Below are 15,705 nucleotides of genomic sequence, written 5' to 3' on the forward strand. Positions count from 1 at the left end.
ATAAAAATAATACAAATAAAAATAGAGTAGAATAACTATTACATAGCATTACATTGTGTTAGGTATAAGTAATTTAGAGATGATTTAAAGTATAGGGGAGGATGTGCCTAGGTTATATGCATATACTACACTATTTTATTTAAGGGACTTGAGCATTCATGGATTTTCATATCCATGGGGTTCTGGAACCAATCTCCCAAGGATAATGAGGGATGACTGTATTCAGCAGGGAGTTAAAAATGTCTTCTGTGGTTTAAGTAACACATAAATAAATGTTCCATATTAGGGATAACAGTCACATTTAGGTCTAAGCAGGTATCAACAATTTTAGTTGTAATAGTAAAGACAGAGAGATGTTAGGTGTCTCTGGAATAATAACCATTAAGGAATCATTTCTAAGTGAGAGATAATTAATATATTTATATGGTAGGGAAAAGATATTTGTAGGTAGGAATACATTAAAGCTGTATCAGAGGGCACAGTAAAAGAGAAAGAGAACATAATAAAAATGAAAACAAAATTATATCAGAAGATATAATGAAGGAGAATAGCTGAGGGAATTGTATTCAGAGCACCTGGTTAGTGTAAAGCAGGATTTCTCCCCTTATGACAAGAATAAATATGGATAAGTATAGATTTGGGGGAGGAAGGAGTTAAAGCTGTAGACCTATGATTCATTGCTGCCCTGATTACCAAGACTGATGCTTTTGAGGGAAAGCAAAGAAGGCACTTGAGCCAGTCAAATCTCCATGTAAACTATATTTTGGGTAAATAGACTAACATTTGTTAGGAGAAGAGTTCTTACCTATGGAATGTCCTTTAGAGGTTGTCTCTGGCTTCAGATTACTTATAATAAATGCATCTATAGTTTACGGATTTGTAAGGCATGAAAACTATTGCATATGTTCTACAACTCTCTGAGGGCATAAAATAGAAATGGTTTGTAATCATACTCCCCCATATGGGGAAAGTGACCACTAAACCTCACTTAGAGACCTCATCTATTCTTCTCGGCCAGATGACTCCTGTCCAATGTGGAAAGAAAGGACCTGAGAAATCACGCGGGATGTTCTTGATTTCTCTCTTTGTCTGAGAAATCACGCAGGATGTTCTTGATTTCTCCCTTTGTGCCTCTTGATTGCCTATGTGCTTGACATTGTTAATAAAACTTGCTGCTGGGTAAGGTCTCTGATATGTGTGGTTCTGATTTGGTAATTTGATACTCATTGTGATGCTCAGATGTTAATTCGGCGGAATAGGATAGGGTATTTTAATTTGGTGGGTTGGAATACATGTATTTTCTCCACAGATCGTGAAAACCGTGCCCTCAGCTAAGAGAAAGGGATTGGAGGTGGGACTTAAATAGAATGTTAGAGACTTTGACTAGTGTGCATTGTGAATTGGGAAAGAAGAAAATGTAAAATGATTGCAAAGAGACATTCAGCTGTAGCTAAGGTAAGGTCAATGTGATAACTAAATGGAACAGCTGGGTTGTGCTAATAGAAGCAGGATATCTAGAGTGTGAGGGAGGTGCCTATCCTGCCCCACTCTGTACTAGAATGTTCATTTCTTCTGGACTGTAATAGTCTAACTAGAAAACATTCATGGGAGACCAAGAAGATGTTAAGAACTTGACTCAATATTATGTCACATATTGGACAGTGGAAAGATTGGCAACATTTGGTTGAGAGAAAGGAAAACAGAACAGGCCTCAGGTGATTGAACATGAACCAATGATTGGAAATTGTGCAGAACCATTTTATGACTATATAATGAAGCATTTTAAAAAGCTGCCTAAAGATAGAAAGTGCAGCCTTAAGCTAGATATTCTACCACCTCTGGAGATTTTTAGTGCAGCAGAGTTGGTGAGGCTGGAGAATGTGTATCAAAAGGTACAAAGTTTCAGTTAGACAGGAGGAATAGGTTCAGGTGATTACACAGCATGGTGACTATAGTTAATAATAATGTATTCTGTACTTAAAAATGGCTAAAAAATAGATTTTAAATGTTCTCACCAGAAATAAATCATACATATTTGAGAAAATAGATATGTAAATTAGCCTGATTTGGTCATTTCACAATGCATGCATGTACCAAAATATTACCTTGTGCTCCATAAAGATGCAAAATTACTCGTCAATTAAAAATAAGGTAAATCTTTAAAAATAAAAACAAAACAAAAACAAAATCTGCCACATAGCAAGATTTGGGACCACTGAGCTGGTTCTTGTAGTGAATATTTGAACATCTGGTGGCTGAATTAGATGATAGCTCATATTCTTTTCAAGCTGATACTGTGTGTCTGCAGTTGACCACATACTGAAGATCAACAGCAGTACTTTTCAGTGAGTGCTGTCTGCCTCTTATAGCTTTATGAACAGCTGGCCTCTGGATGATTAGTTTATTTTCTACGGCTCCCCAGTACTGGATATGGCCACTGCTTATGAAATATGACTCATTTATTGGATCTTAATCAGGTGGTAGGAAGCCTGACACAAGTGAGCTGTCTAGATACTCATCAGTACCGAGCTGTGTCTGAAGTGCTTGAGTAAGAAATATTAGCAGAAGTGTACTTCAAGGCTGAGTTACTGCACCCGTGTCTAATAAGCTCACTTGGGAATTCTAATTTTGAAGGGCTTCAACACTGGCAGAGTTGAGCATGTCATGAGCCCTTGTCTGATTTTCTTAATTGTCTTTACTGACCATTATGTTAATATTTACAATTCTAGTTATAGAATCCAACGTAGTGGCTAAATATTCTCCTGACAATATCCATAAGAAGGAAAAGTTACTGATGACACTTCTCTGTATAAAGTACATTTATAACAGAACCAGGGACAATACCTCCAGAGAGGAGAGGTCAAGAATTTTATCCTGTGGAGTCCTATCAGACTTCAGTTTATTTTTGTAACCAAAAAATTAATGGTCCCAGCTCCTCTGGGATTTGATGGGCCAAATTTGGCTATATATTTAAAATCCACCTGCATTGGCCTCCCAAAGTGTTGGGGTTACAGGTGTGAGCCACTGAGCCCGGGCCAAGAAATCTAGTTTCAATTTCCTCAGCAGATACTGATGTGTAGCCCCTGTGAAGCTTAAACACTTCAGAATTTTATTTCAAATAAGGAAGAATATTTGATTTGGGTCTGTAGATTAAATTGCCCCCTTTAAATAAGGGAAGAGTGATATATTCAGAAAGAACCATGATAAAATTCCTTTGTACTAATCTTGGCGATGAAAGTTCAGTTTGAAACTAAGACTTATCTTAAGAGCAGGGTTTCTCAAACCTAGCATTACTGACATTTGGGGCTGGAAAATTCTTTGTTGTGGAGGGGTGATCTGGTGCATTGTAAATGTATAGTGGCATCTCAGGCCTCTATCCACTGGATGACAGTAGAACCCACCACCTAATTTTTACAACCAAAAATATCTCTAGATTTGCCAAATGTCCTTGGGGGAAAAATCACACTCATTTGAGTACCACTACTCTAGAGAAACACTACAGCATTGATTGTAATTTAATAAAACTTTAACAATCTTTGTACTGAAAATTTAAAAAAAAACTGTAGTAATCATCTGGTCTTTTAGCTTGTTACCCCTCTAGATAGTTCCAGGACATTATATAGACTGTGAAGCTTGACCTTGATGGGATATAAATGCTTTCCAAATACAGAAAAGAAGTAGATAGGATGTAGTTTCCTGAATATAAAAAATCTGCGAGGTGTCACAGGAATGTGGCCTGGATATGGCAACTTTGACTAATTCATCATGATTCTATAGAAAGACAAAATTGTGCTGTTGGCTTAACTCCTTTTTAATTATGCAAAAACTTTAATATTTGGATTGATCCTGTGGGAATGGCCTTCAGACACAATTAAATAAACATATCTTCAGCCAACCAAAGATTGTTATTAGAGGTTTATCTTTTTATTGGTTAACTTATAGTTGTAATAAAAACGTGTAATTGGTAGAACAGTAATGTTTAAGAAATGTTCAGTAATTCGCTTATTTTATCTTTATTTAAGGCTTTACAACAAATGGTAAAGTTTGTGTCAAGGGTTGTCATTTACATGAACTTAAATGATACAATATCATTTTACTCAGAGTTAGCACAATGTGAGCTTTAAGGATACAGTCCCCAAGACTGTCCTTACTTCTGACACCAATTGCATCTTTGGGGAACTCCCAAAACCACCCTCAGTTTTGAATTCACCAGAATTACTCACGGAACTCGTTGAAAGCTATTATACTCATGATTATGGGTTATTACAGATAAAGGACACAAATTAAATTCAGCGAAAGGAAGAGACAAATAGGGCAAAATCTGGGACAGTTATAGATGTGAAACCTCTGGTGTCTTCAGGATGTGTTACTCTCTTAGCATTGATGTGTGACTTATGCACAGAGTATTGTTAACCAGGGAAGCCCACCCAAGCCTTAGTGTTCAGAGTTTTTACTAGGGCTTCATTACATAGGCATGACTGATTGATTCATTGCCCTTGTGTTTGATTTCAGTTGCCAGGTTGACAGATGCATGATCCAAATTTCACGCTCCAAAGACAACCACATTTTAGGGTGTAAAATTCAGGGTGTGGCCAGCCCCTACCCCAAGCAAAGATACTTCTCTCAGTTATGACATATATTACAACCCAAAAATTGAAGGCAAAAGCCAGGCCTTTCTTTGGGCAAGGTCGAATTCTTTACTGCAGATTTGAGCAATACAAACTTGTTTATAGAGCCTAAGTATGATACATATGTATGTAATTTTTAAGAATTCATTATGCTTCAGATATTTCCACACATACTATTCTTGAAATCCTGCATCTATTTATAAGATAAGCCATAGTATTAGAGGCCACAAGTATAACAATCTTATCTCATGTGTTGTACAAGTTGAATATCCTTTATCTGAAACGCTTAGGACCAGAAGTGTTTTGGGTTTCAGATTTTTTTCAGGTTGTTTTCAGATTTTGCAATATTTGCATATAAATAATGAGTATCTTGAAGATGAGACCCAAGTCTAAACAGTCAATTCATTTACATTTTATATGCACCTTATATACATAGCCTGAACATTATTTGATATAATATTTTTAATAATTTTGTGTATGAAAGAAGTTTTGACTGTATTTTAAATGTGATCCCTCACATGAGGTCATGTGTAGAAATTTCCACTTGTGGTGTCATGTCACTACTCAAAAGGTTTCAGATTTTGAAGCATTTCAGATGTTACATTTTGTGATTACACATGCTCAACTAGCATTATTATTACTATTTTTTAAAATTTAAGCTTCTGTGTTTAAATAGTGGTAGAATGTCTCCCATTATTACAATGAGTTGTCAGACCAGTTTTCCATTTTACAAGACCAATGTTTCACATAAATTATATTCATCATAGTTTTAAAATATTTTAATTTAACATAAAACTTTGAATTATCAGAAGTACCCATGATCAAAATCACACAGCTAGTAACAGATGAGCCAGAATTTGAACTTAGCTTTTTAAGTTCCATGGATTCTTTTGATCTCAAAGCTGTACAAACATCATGAAAGGCATTATTCACAAGACCCTGGAATCAGCTGAGAACACATGACCAGCCTTTGGAAAATATTGCCAGTGGTTTGTTGGGACTCAATAGATGCTTAGAAAAGCTTCTGTTAACCTGACATGATAAAGGCAATTGAGAAGCATTTTGTTTATGTGCTTAAAATGCATGTCCATATGGCAAATCAGAAAATTTGTTTTGGCTAGTGCCCAGGCCTACATAGTTTTGGTTTGTGATTGTATTTGTCATTGGACAGACTGGTTTTGTCTTCTCAGAGACTGAATAAAATTTGGGTCATGATGGTACCTTTACAAAGCAGCACAATCTTACTGACTACTTAACTGCTAAAGATGTGTTTCTATGCCTCCACTGAATCTTGGACACAATAGCGTTAGGGTAATTATCCTAGTTTACATCACTATTACAGCACATTCCTTCTGAATCTAAAGTTATTGTGACTTAGAGAATCACTCATGACTTTCTATTTTAAAACTTGGTCCTGGCCGGGCACGGTGGCTCAAGTAATCCCAGCACTTTTGGAGGCCGAGGTGGGCAGATCATGAGGTCAGGAGTTCAAGACCAGCCTGGCCAACATAATAAAACTCTGTCTCTACTAAAAATACAAAAATTAGCCAGGAATAGTGGCACATGTCTGTAGTCCCAGCTACTCGGGAGACTAAGGCAGGAGAATCGCTTGATCCTGGGAGGCCGGAGGTTGCAGTGAGTAGAGATTGCACCACTGCACTTCAGCTTAGGCAACAGAGTGAGACTTTGTCTGAAAAAACAACAACAAAAAACTTGGTCTTAATATTTACACAGAAACAAACTTTGTCTATTACTTGTCAGGCCAAAATTCATGTCGTTTTCCAAGACCATTGTCCTCCTCTGCTATCCCACTTAAACTGATTGCTATCTTCTTGTGCGGTTTGTAGTTAAAATGATTAAAAATTTTCTGGGCTGTCGGTTCTAGTAGCTATTGAGTGACTTAAATAGTTTTAATACATTCACAAACAAAGTTTAATGGGCAGATAGCTTTTCTGTATTAAGTTGAAAAAAAGAAATCTCACGCAGATTTTTAGCTGGTTTTCTTTGATGCCTTTTTCAATGTCCTGCAGTTGTTTCAACACGGAAATATTTCAGAGAAAAATGTGTTTGGGCTCCTGAAGACATATGTATTATAATTTTACAACCAGAAAACTTGGGCTTTGTAACTCAAATTGCAGAACTTATCTGAAGTTTACTTGTCTATCACCAATAAGAAAAAAGAGTGAAAATAAATATATAGCTAACAATATCAGTGACAAAATGAAAAAGTAGTCAAAGTAGAATCTTTCCCTTAAAAGTGGTTTTAAAATTCTAGTTCTAGGATCAGATCCATTGGAATTATCTTGAGTATTTACTGAAAATATGGAATCTCCAGACATGGAACTCAAGAAATTTTATTTTTAACAAGTGGTTTTAGGTGATTCTCAGATTCACTCAGAATTCGGAACCACAGTGTCAGTGAAGCAGATAACCTGAGAGTTCTCTTTAGGGAGCAAGTATCTACAAATGGTGGAGAACTTAAATTAAGAGGTAGATAATGTAAGGATTGGGAATAATTGATATTAATATAAGGAGATATAGAATATGGAGGTTACCAATGTTGAGGTCAAGCATATCCCAAAAGAACTATATACTTCCTGCGTAACAGAGAGCCAAGGCTAGAAGAAGAAATTGGCAGATCTACATTGGAATACATTTAACCAAGGAGGTGAAAGACCTCTACAAGAAGAACTATGAAACACAGTTGAAAGACATTGTACATGACAAAAATAATTGGAAAAACCTCCCATGTTCATGGATAGGGAGAATCAATATCATTAAAATTAACTCTACTGCCCAAATCTACAGATTCCATACAATTCCTATCAAATTACCAATACCATTTTTGGCAAAATTAGAAAAAACAATTGTAAAATTCATATGGAGCTGAAAAATAGCCTGAATGCCCAAAGCGATCCTAAGCAAAAATAATAAAGCTGGAGGCATCACATTATCTGACTCCAAACTATATATACTACAAGGCCATAGTAACCAAAGCAAGATGATATTGATACAAAAACGGACACATAGATGAATGTAACAGGATAGAGAACCCAGAAATAAAGCCATAGTTACAACCAACTGATCTTTGACAACACTGACAAAAAATAAACAATGGGCACGGACACCCTATTCAATAAACAGTGCTGAGAAGTGACTAGCCACAAGCAGAAGATCAAAATGAGATCCCTACCTTTCACTGTATACAAAAAATAACTCAATGTGGATTAAGGACTTAAATGTAAGACCTGAAACTATAAAAATCCTAGAAGAAAACCTAGGAAAAATTCTACACAGTGTCCTAGGCAAATAATTTATGACTAAGACCTCAAAAACAAATACAACAAAAACAAAAATAACAAATGGGGCTTAATTAAACTAAAGAGCTTCTGTACAGCAAAATAAACAACAGAATAAACAGACAACCTGCAGAATGGGAGAAAGTATTTGCAAACTACGCATCTAACAAAGAACTAATATCCAGAGGCTATAAAGAACATAAAAAAACAAGAACAAAACAAATAACCTCATTACAAATGGGCAAAGTACATGAACAAATACTTCTCAAAAAAGACATACAAGTGGCCAACAAATGTACGAAAAAAGTCGCTAATTATTAGATAAATGTAAATTAACATTGTAAGATACCATCTCACATCAGTCAGAATGGCTATTATTAAAAAGTCAAAAAATAAACATATTGGTGAGGATATGGAGAAAAGGGAGCACTTACACACTTTTGGAGGGAATGTAAGTTAGTTCAATCCCTGTGTAAAACAGTATGAAAGTTTCTCAGAGAACTAAAAATAGAACTGCCACTTGACCCAGCAATCCACTATATATACCCAAAGGAAAATAAATAATTTTACAGAAAAACACCTGCACTTGCATATTTATTACAGGGCTGTTCACAATGGCAGAGTCATGGAATCAACTTAAGTATCCATCAGTGATGGACTGGATGAGGAGAATGTGGTATATATATGCCATGGAATCCTGCATGGACACAGAAAATAAAATAATGTCTTTCATTAATATTCATGTGTTTTTATTCATTTCATGTCCTTCACAGCAGTATGGTTGGAGTTAGAGCCAATATATAAATATTTTTTATTCAGAAACAAAATCAAATGCCACATGTTCTCATTTATTAGTGGGAGCTAAACAATGAGTACATGTGGGCATAAAGATGGAAATAATAGACATTGGGAAATCCATAAAGGGGATGAGAGGGGCATGAGGTGTTGAAAAAGTAACCGTGGGTTACAGTGTTCACTATTTGGGGGATGGGTTCACTGGAAGCCCAAACTCCAGCATTATGCAGTATACCCATGTAAAAAAAACCTGCACATATACCCCTGGAATCAACAATAAAAAAAGATTATAATAAAATGTACTTGCATATCTTGTTTCTAACCCCAGCCCAGTCCTCTTTACAAAATACAATTGACCTTTTGACCTCTCTACAAGCACTTCATCTCTTTGAGTTTCTTATACCCCACAGGGAGAATATGCTGAATAAAATTTATGTGATTTGGCTCTGTGTCCCCACACAAATCTCATCTTGAAGTGTAATCCCCATGTGTTGAGGGAGGGAAGTGATTGGAACAGCGATTTCCACCATGCTGTTTTAGTAATAGTGAGTGAATTCTCACGAGATCTGATGGTTTATAAGTGGTAATTTTTCCTGCTCTCTCATACTCTCTTGCCTATCTCCTGCTGCCATGTAAGATGTGCCTGCTTCCCCCTCCACCAAGATTGTAAGTTTCCTGAGGCCTCTCAGCCATGCAGAACTGTGAATCAATTAAACCTCCTTTCTTTATAAATTACCCAGTCTCAAGTAGTATCTTTATAGCAGTGTGAGAATGGACTAATACACAAACCTTTAGTATTTAACATAAAATATCATATAATAAACATGAAAATATATACTATATATGTGAGCTTTAAAAAAGTGACTGTTATATTTTGCGTATTTTATTTTTTTCATTCATCTATTTGCTCACTGAGCAAACTTCCAATAATGAATTATACTAAGTACTACTTTAGGCCCTGGAAATAAAAAATGATAAAGAACTATGAATATATAATATCTATTGACTCATGTTCCAGATGTGCTATGTTTGGTATACATTAATTCATTTATTCTGGAAAGTTCTAATAATAAAAATTACATGTATTAAGTGCTTCTAATGCACTAGATATTGCATGACTGACTGTATAAAATAGAGTTGTTTAGATAACCAACTGAATGTGTGTGTGTGTGTGTATGTAGTTGGCCCTACATGGGTGTGTGTGTGTGTGTGTGTGTGTGTGTGTGTGTGTAGTTGTCCTCATGGATTCTGCATCCATGCATTCAACCAATCTCACACTGAAAATATTTTTTAAAAAATTTTGTCTATACTGAACATGTGTAGTTTTTTTTGTCATTTCCTAAACAATTATGCATAACAATGATTTACATAGCATTTACATTTTTAAGGCATTATAAGTAATATAGAGATGATTTAAAGTATACAAGAAGATATGCATAGGTTATTTGAATGCTGTATCATTTAATATCAGAGACTTGAGTACTTGCAGATTTTGATATCTGTGAGAGGTCCTGAAATCAATTCCCCATGGATATTGAAGGATGACAGTGTGTGTGTGCATGCATGTGTGTGTATTAAGATGGAGTTAGAGAAAGAGAGGGAGAGGGAAATTTATTTTTAAAAATTGGCTTATGAGGTCATGGAAATTGGCAAGTCTGAAATCTGCAGAGAAAGCAGCAGGCTGGAGACCTAGAAAAGAGTTGACATTACAGCTCAAGTCCAAAGGCAGAAATTCTTCCTCTGTGGGGGAAGCAGGAGGATTAAATCTTTTGCTCTTATGGTCTTGAATTGATTGGATGTGGCCACTCAGGCCATGGAGGGTAATCTGCTTTCACTAAAGGGCTACTGATTTAAATGTTAATTTTATCCAAAGATAGATTGCATAGTAATAGGTAGACTGGTGTTTAACAGAATGTCTAGGTACTATGGCCTAGCCAAGTTGACACATAAGGTTAACACCACACTGCTTTACATATATTGTATCTTAGCAACTCTGTGAGGTATTATTATCAACTGCGTTTTACAGATCAAGAAATTGAGGAAACAAGGATAAGCGTTTTGCCTTGGAGGAGAGTAATTGTAAAGAGTGAAAGACATTCAGACAGTTGTTCTAATTCAAACCAATATTCTGAACAATAATGCTTTCACTTCCAGGGGAAGAAATTTAGGCAAATTGAGATTAAGTAACTGGCCCGTGCCATTCAACTAGTAGGTGATGGATTCAGAATTTGAATCCAGATCTGATTGTAAAGCCTCTGTTGTTAACTCACCATACAACAAACCTTTTCGGTCTCTGTCCCTAGGCAGCTCTCAGTCTGTTAGAAAAGTAAGATATGAAAACGAATAATTGGTATTGTTAGGAAATGATTATTTGGAGAGACTGGAGTCTTCCTGAAAAATATGGCCTCTGAACTTTGCTTTGTAAATAGTCAGATTGAAGAAGACACCATGAAATGGAAAGATATTCCATATTCATGAATTGGAAAAATCGACATTGTTAAAATGTTCATACTACCCAAAGCAATCTACAGATTCAATCCAATCCCTATCTAAATACCAATGATATTCTTCACATAAATAGAAAAAAATTATAAAATTTATATGGAACCACAACAGATCTAGACTAGCCAAAACTATCTTAAGTGAAAAGAACAAAACCAGAGGATTCACATTACCTGACTTTAAATTATACTACGGAGCGGTAGTAACCAAAATAGCATGGTACTGGCATAAAAACAGACACACAGACCAATGAAACAGAAGAGAGAACCAAGAAACAAAAATCCACACACCTACAGTGAACTTATTTTCAACAAAGTTGCCAAGAACATACACTGGAGAAAAGACAGTCTCTTCAACAAATGGTGCTGGGAAAACTGGATATCGATATACAGAAGAATTAAGCTAGACCCCTATCTCTCACCATATACAAAAATCAATTGTATTGATTAAATACTTAAATCTAAGACCTCAAACTGTTGAACTACTACAAGAAAACATTGGGGAAACTCTCTAGAACATTGGTCTGGGCAAAACTTTCTTGACTAGTATCACACCAGTGAAGACGACCAAAGCAAAATGGACAAAAGGGATCACCTCAAGTTAAAAACCTTCTGCATAGAAATGAAAACAATCAACAAAGTGAGAAGACAATCCACAGAATGGGAGAAAATATTTGCAAACTACCCATTTGACCCCATTTGACAAGGGACTAATAGAAATATACAAAGGGCTCAAACAACTCCATAGGAAAACAATTAATAATCTTATCAAAAAGTGGGCAAAAGGTGTGAATAGTCATTTTTCAAAACACAAATGGCAAACAGGCATATGAAAAGGTGCCCAACATAATTGATCATCAGAGAAATACAAATCAAAATTAAAATGAGATAGCCTCTCACCCCAGTTAAAATGGCTTATAACTAAAAGTCAGGCAATAACAAATGTCGGTGAGATGTGGAGAAAAGGGAACACGTGTACACTTTTCGTGGAAATGCAAATTAGTACAACCACTATGGAAAACAGTTTGGCAGTTCCTCAGAAAACTAAAAATTGAGCTACTGTATGATCCAGTAATCCCATTGCTGGGTATATACCCAAAAGAAAGGAAATGAGTATATTGAAGAGATATCTGTACCCCCATGTTTATTGCAGCACTGTTCACAATAGCCATGATTTGGAGACTACCTAAGTGTCCATCAACAGATGAAGGAATAAAGAAAATCTGGTATTTATACACAATGGAGTACTATTCATCCATAAAAAAGAATGAGATCCTGTCATTTGCAACAACATAGATGGAATTGGAGATCACTATGTTAAGTGAAATAAGCCAGGCACAAAAGACAAATATCATGTATTCTCACTTACTTGTGGAATCTAAAAGTCAAAACAATTGAACACATGAATAAACAGTGTAGAAGGATCATTACTAGAAGCTGGGCAGGGGAATGAGGACTTGGGGTAGAGGTGGGGATGGTTAATGGGTGCAAAAATAGAAAGAATGAGTAAGACCTGATATTTGATAGCATAGTGTGACTATAGTCAATAATAATTTAATTGTACATTTTAAAATAAACTAAAAGAGTATAACTGGATTGTTTGTAACATGAGGGATAAATTCTTGAGGGGATGGATACCCCATTCTCCATGATGTGCTTATCTCACATTGCCTGCCTGTATATTGTTCCCCCTCCCAAGTAGCTGGGATTACAGGCACCTGCCACCATACCTGGCTAATTTTTTTTGTATTTTTAGTAGAGATAGGGTTTTGCCATGTTGGATAGACTGGTCTCGAATGCCTGACCTCAAGTGATCAGCCCACCTTGGCCTCCCAAAGTGCTGGGATTATAAGCATGAACCACCGCGCCTGGCCACATGCCTGTATCAAAGCATCTCATGCACTCCACAAATATATACACATACTATATACCCATAAAAATTAAAAATAAAAAAATTCAAAAAAAGATACAATAATGAGGCTTTATTAGTTGGACAAAAGTACATTCCAGGAAAAATCTGGCATGTGAAATAAAATGAGTATAAAACAGCAAAGTGTATTAGGGAAAGAATGAGCATTTTGTTATTTCTCTAACTGATATGAAGTGGGGGTGAAGTGGGGTGGGGTGGGGTGGTGAGGCAGGAGATCAGAATGGCCAGTTAAAGCTAGGCTAGATATTATTTTGTGCTAGTAGGGAGACAATGAGGAATTTTTAATTGGGGAGAGATTTTATTAGACTTTAGTTTTACAAACAATGAGAAACTCTTTCAGAAAAAGTTGTGAAAGACTTTGAAATAGACAAAAAACTTTACTAGGTGTCTTCATTTGAAATATATGTTGTTTAAAGGACAGAGCACACCCTTCTGAGTTATTTGATTCTATGGGATTTGCATCTTTCATTGTCTCTGAGCTATTCAAAATTCTGTAAATTGCAGATCATGTCGATGCAAATGACTCTTGTCCATAGATGTGCAAATGAATTTTCTGGAGAATGGAAAATTAATTTTCCTCCCTACTGTGGAAAAAGCCAGGCTTGAATATATTGGTAAATTCATCTCAGCATCCCTTGTTAACCTATATAAGTGTGGTACTTTAACTTCTCCTTTGAACTCATTGTAACATCTTACTTGCTCCCTCATTCATTAATTAGTTAAATAAAATCTACGACACATGTTTATTTTATAGTTGTATGTTATCATGTTACCTTAAATTTTTTTTAACTTGTCTGTCCTAAGTGAAGAGACAATGTGCTTCCTATGAAGGCAGCGGTAGCACACGCAGATGGAGGGAAGGCAATATAGTAGAGAGTGCTTTATACTGACTTTGTACTGACAAAACCTAGTGTACTGGCTTTGTACTGACAAGACCTAGTGTACAGGCTTTGTACTGACGAGACCTAGTGCTCTGATGAGATATGGGAAGTGATGAATTACGAGGGTTCAAAAATGATTCCTCGATTTCTGGCATGAGTGATTACATAGATAATTTCTTTTCTCAAGATATGACCCACAGGACAAAAGATATCAAGGTAGAAATTACAGTGGGTTACTAGATATTTGGTTGTGGAGTTCAGAAGTATCTGATGCTAGAGGTGCTGATTTGAGAGTCATACATTTATAGATGTAAATTCACGAGACTAAATTTAAACATTAAGGAAGAATTGTAAGGTGAAAAGACAAGTGGGCACAAACATTTTAAGGATGAGCAGAGTCAGAAGATCTAGTAAAAGAGATGGGAAATAAATATGTTTATTTTTGGATGATGTTAGAGAAGTCACGGGGAGAACAATGTTTGTAGAAGGAAAGACTAGTCAACAGTGTCAAATGCTGGAATTTTCAGTCAGTTGGGTTTGGCAATGTGAAAGTCAGTGGTGGCCATTGCCAATTTAAGTGTCATGGGGTGTGTGTGTGTGTAGAATGATAAAAAGCAAAAACAGGGTGTTGGGAATTTGAAAATCTGATAGAAGGTAAGGAAAGCTGTGGGAAAGAAGGTATGAATGGGTGAAAAATCAAGGGAATTTTTAAGATTGAACATAGCATAAGGGGAAGGAGTCATCTGAAGACAAGGAAGAGAGACAAGGAATTAAATTTATAAAGCTCCAAGTTAGATGAAAATACATCGGACTCAGAGTCCAAGTGGAAACAACTTTCAAAAGGAGGAAGAAGATGTTTTACCCTGAGGTTCAAGGAAAAGAGGAACAGCTGGGAGCAGCACAGGTAGCTTCTAAAGTTGCAGAGCAGGAAGGTGAAATATATGTTACTTGATAACTTTTAATATCATGTACTCAGAGTTAAGGAGTGAAATTCAGGAGGAAAGGAAAAAGTATGCCTAATCCCTGAATTGAATGGGAGTGGGAAAGCTGATAAAAGATAAACTCTTCATGGTAAAATTAATCTGGTATAAGTAGCTTTTCTCCTGGCGTATTGTTCTTTGCAAGGTTTTATTTGCAGGTATGAAACCCCTGGTTCGTGGATGGTTGCTAAGAGATATGCCTACTCTGAAATATCTTTTTCACCTTCCTTTACTTTTCACTATTACACTCTTCAGTTCATTAGAAAACTATGGGGGAACATATTAGTCTCCTCAAACCTCTGTTAGATATGTATACCTGGCAACGGTCCCTCTAAAAATATAGTACATCATTTTAGCTCCATTATTGAAACACTAAGTCATAAGATGATGTAATATACAACAGATAATTTCCAGTGGGGTAAAATTGTAACAACCACCATTGTGGGCGGGTGAGAACAAACACAGTGTATAGGTTAGGAAGGGCAGCTCTTTGTACTAAGAATGGAAGATATCCAAAAGGAAGGGGACGATATGAAGATGAACTTCATCTCACAGTTTTGCTTAAACAGCCCAGAATATGGATAATCATGGTTACTTACCTCTAGCAGTGTAGTATTGATAGGTAATGACACAGTCATTTTAGAATGATTCTTTCCTATTTGATATTTTCCCAGATCACTGCTCTAAGTGC

General features: G+C 36.0%; 1 long non-coding RNA gene across 1 annotated transcript in view; it reads left to right on the forward strand.

Moving 5' to 3' along the window:
- Window positions 1–1,334: 1,334 nt before the first annotated feature.
- The window catches only part of LOC129489171 (uncharacterized), a 28,493-nt gene continuing 14,122 nt past the window's right edge, over window positions 1,335–15,705 (forward strand). The window contains exon 1 of the long non-coding RNA XR_008659924.1: window positions 1,335–1,455. This is a non-coding gene — a long non-coding RNA (uncharacterized lncRNA). The remainder of the gene's footprint in view (window positions 1,456–15,705) is intronic.

The sequence above is a fragment of the Symphalangus syndactylus genome, chromosome 9 (genome assembly GCF_028878055.3).
Source record: "Symphalangus syndactylus isolate Jambi chromosome 9, NHGRI_mSymSyn1-v2.1_pri, whole genome shotgun sequence".
NCBI lineage: Eukaryota > Metazoa > Chordata > Mammalia > Primates > Hylobatidae > Symphalangus > Symphalangus syndactylus.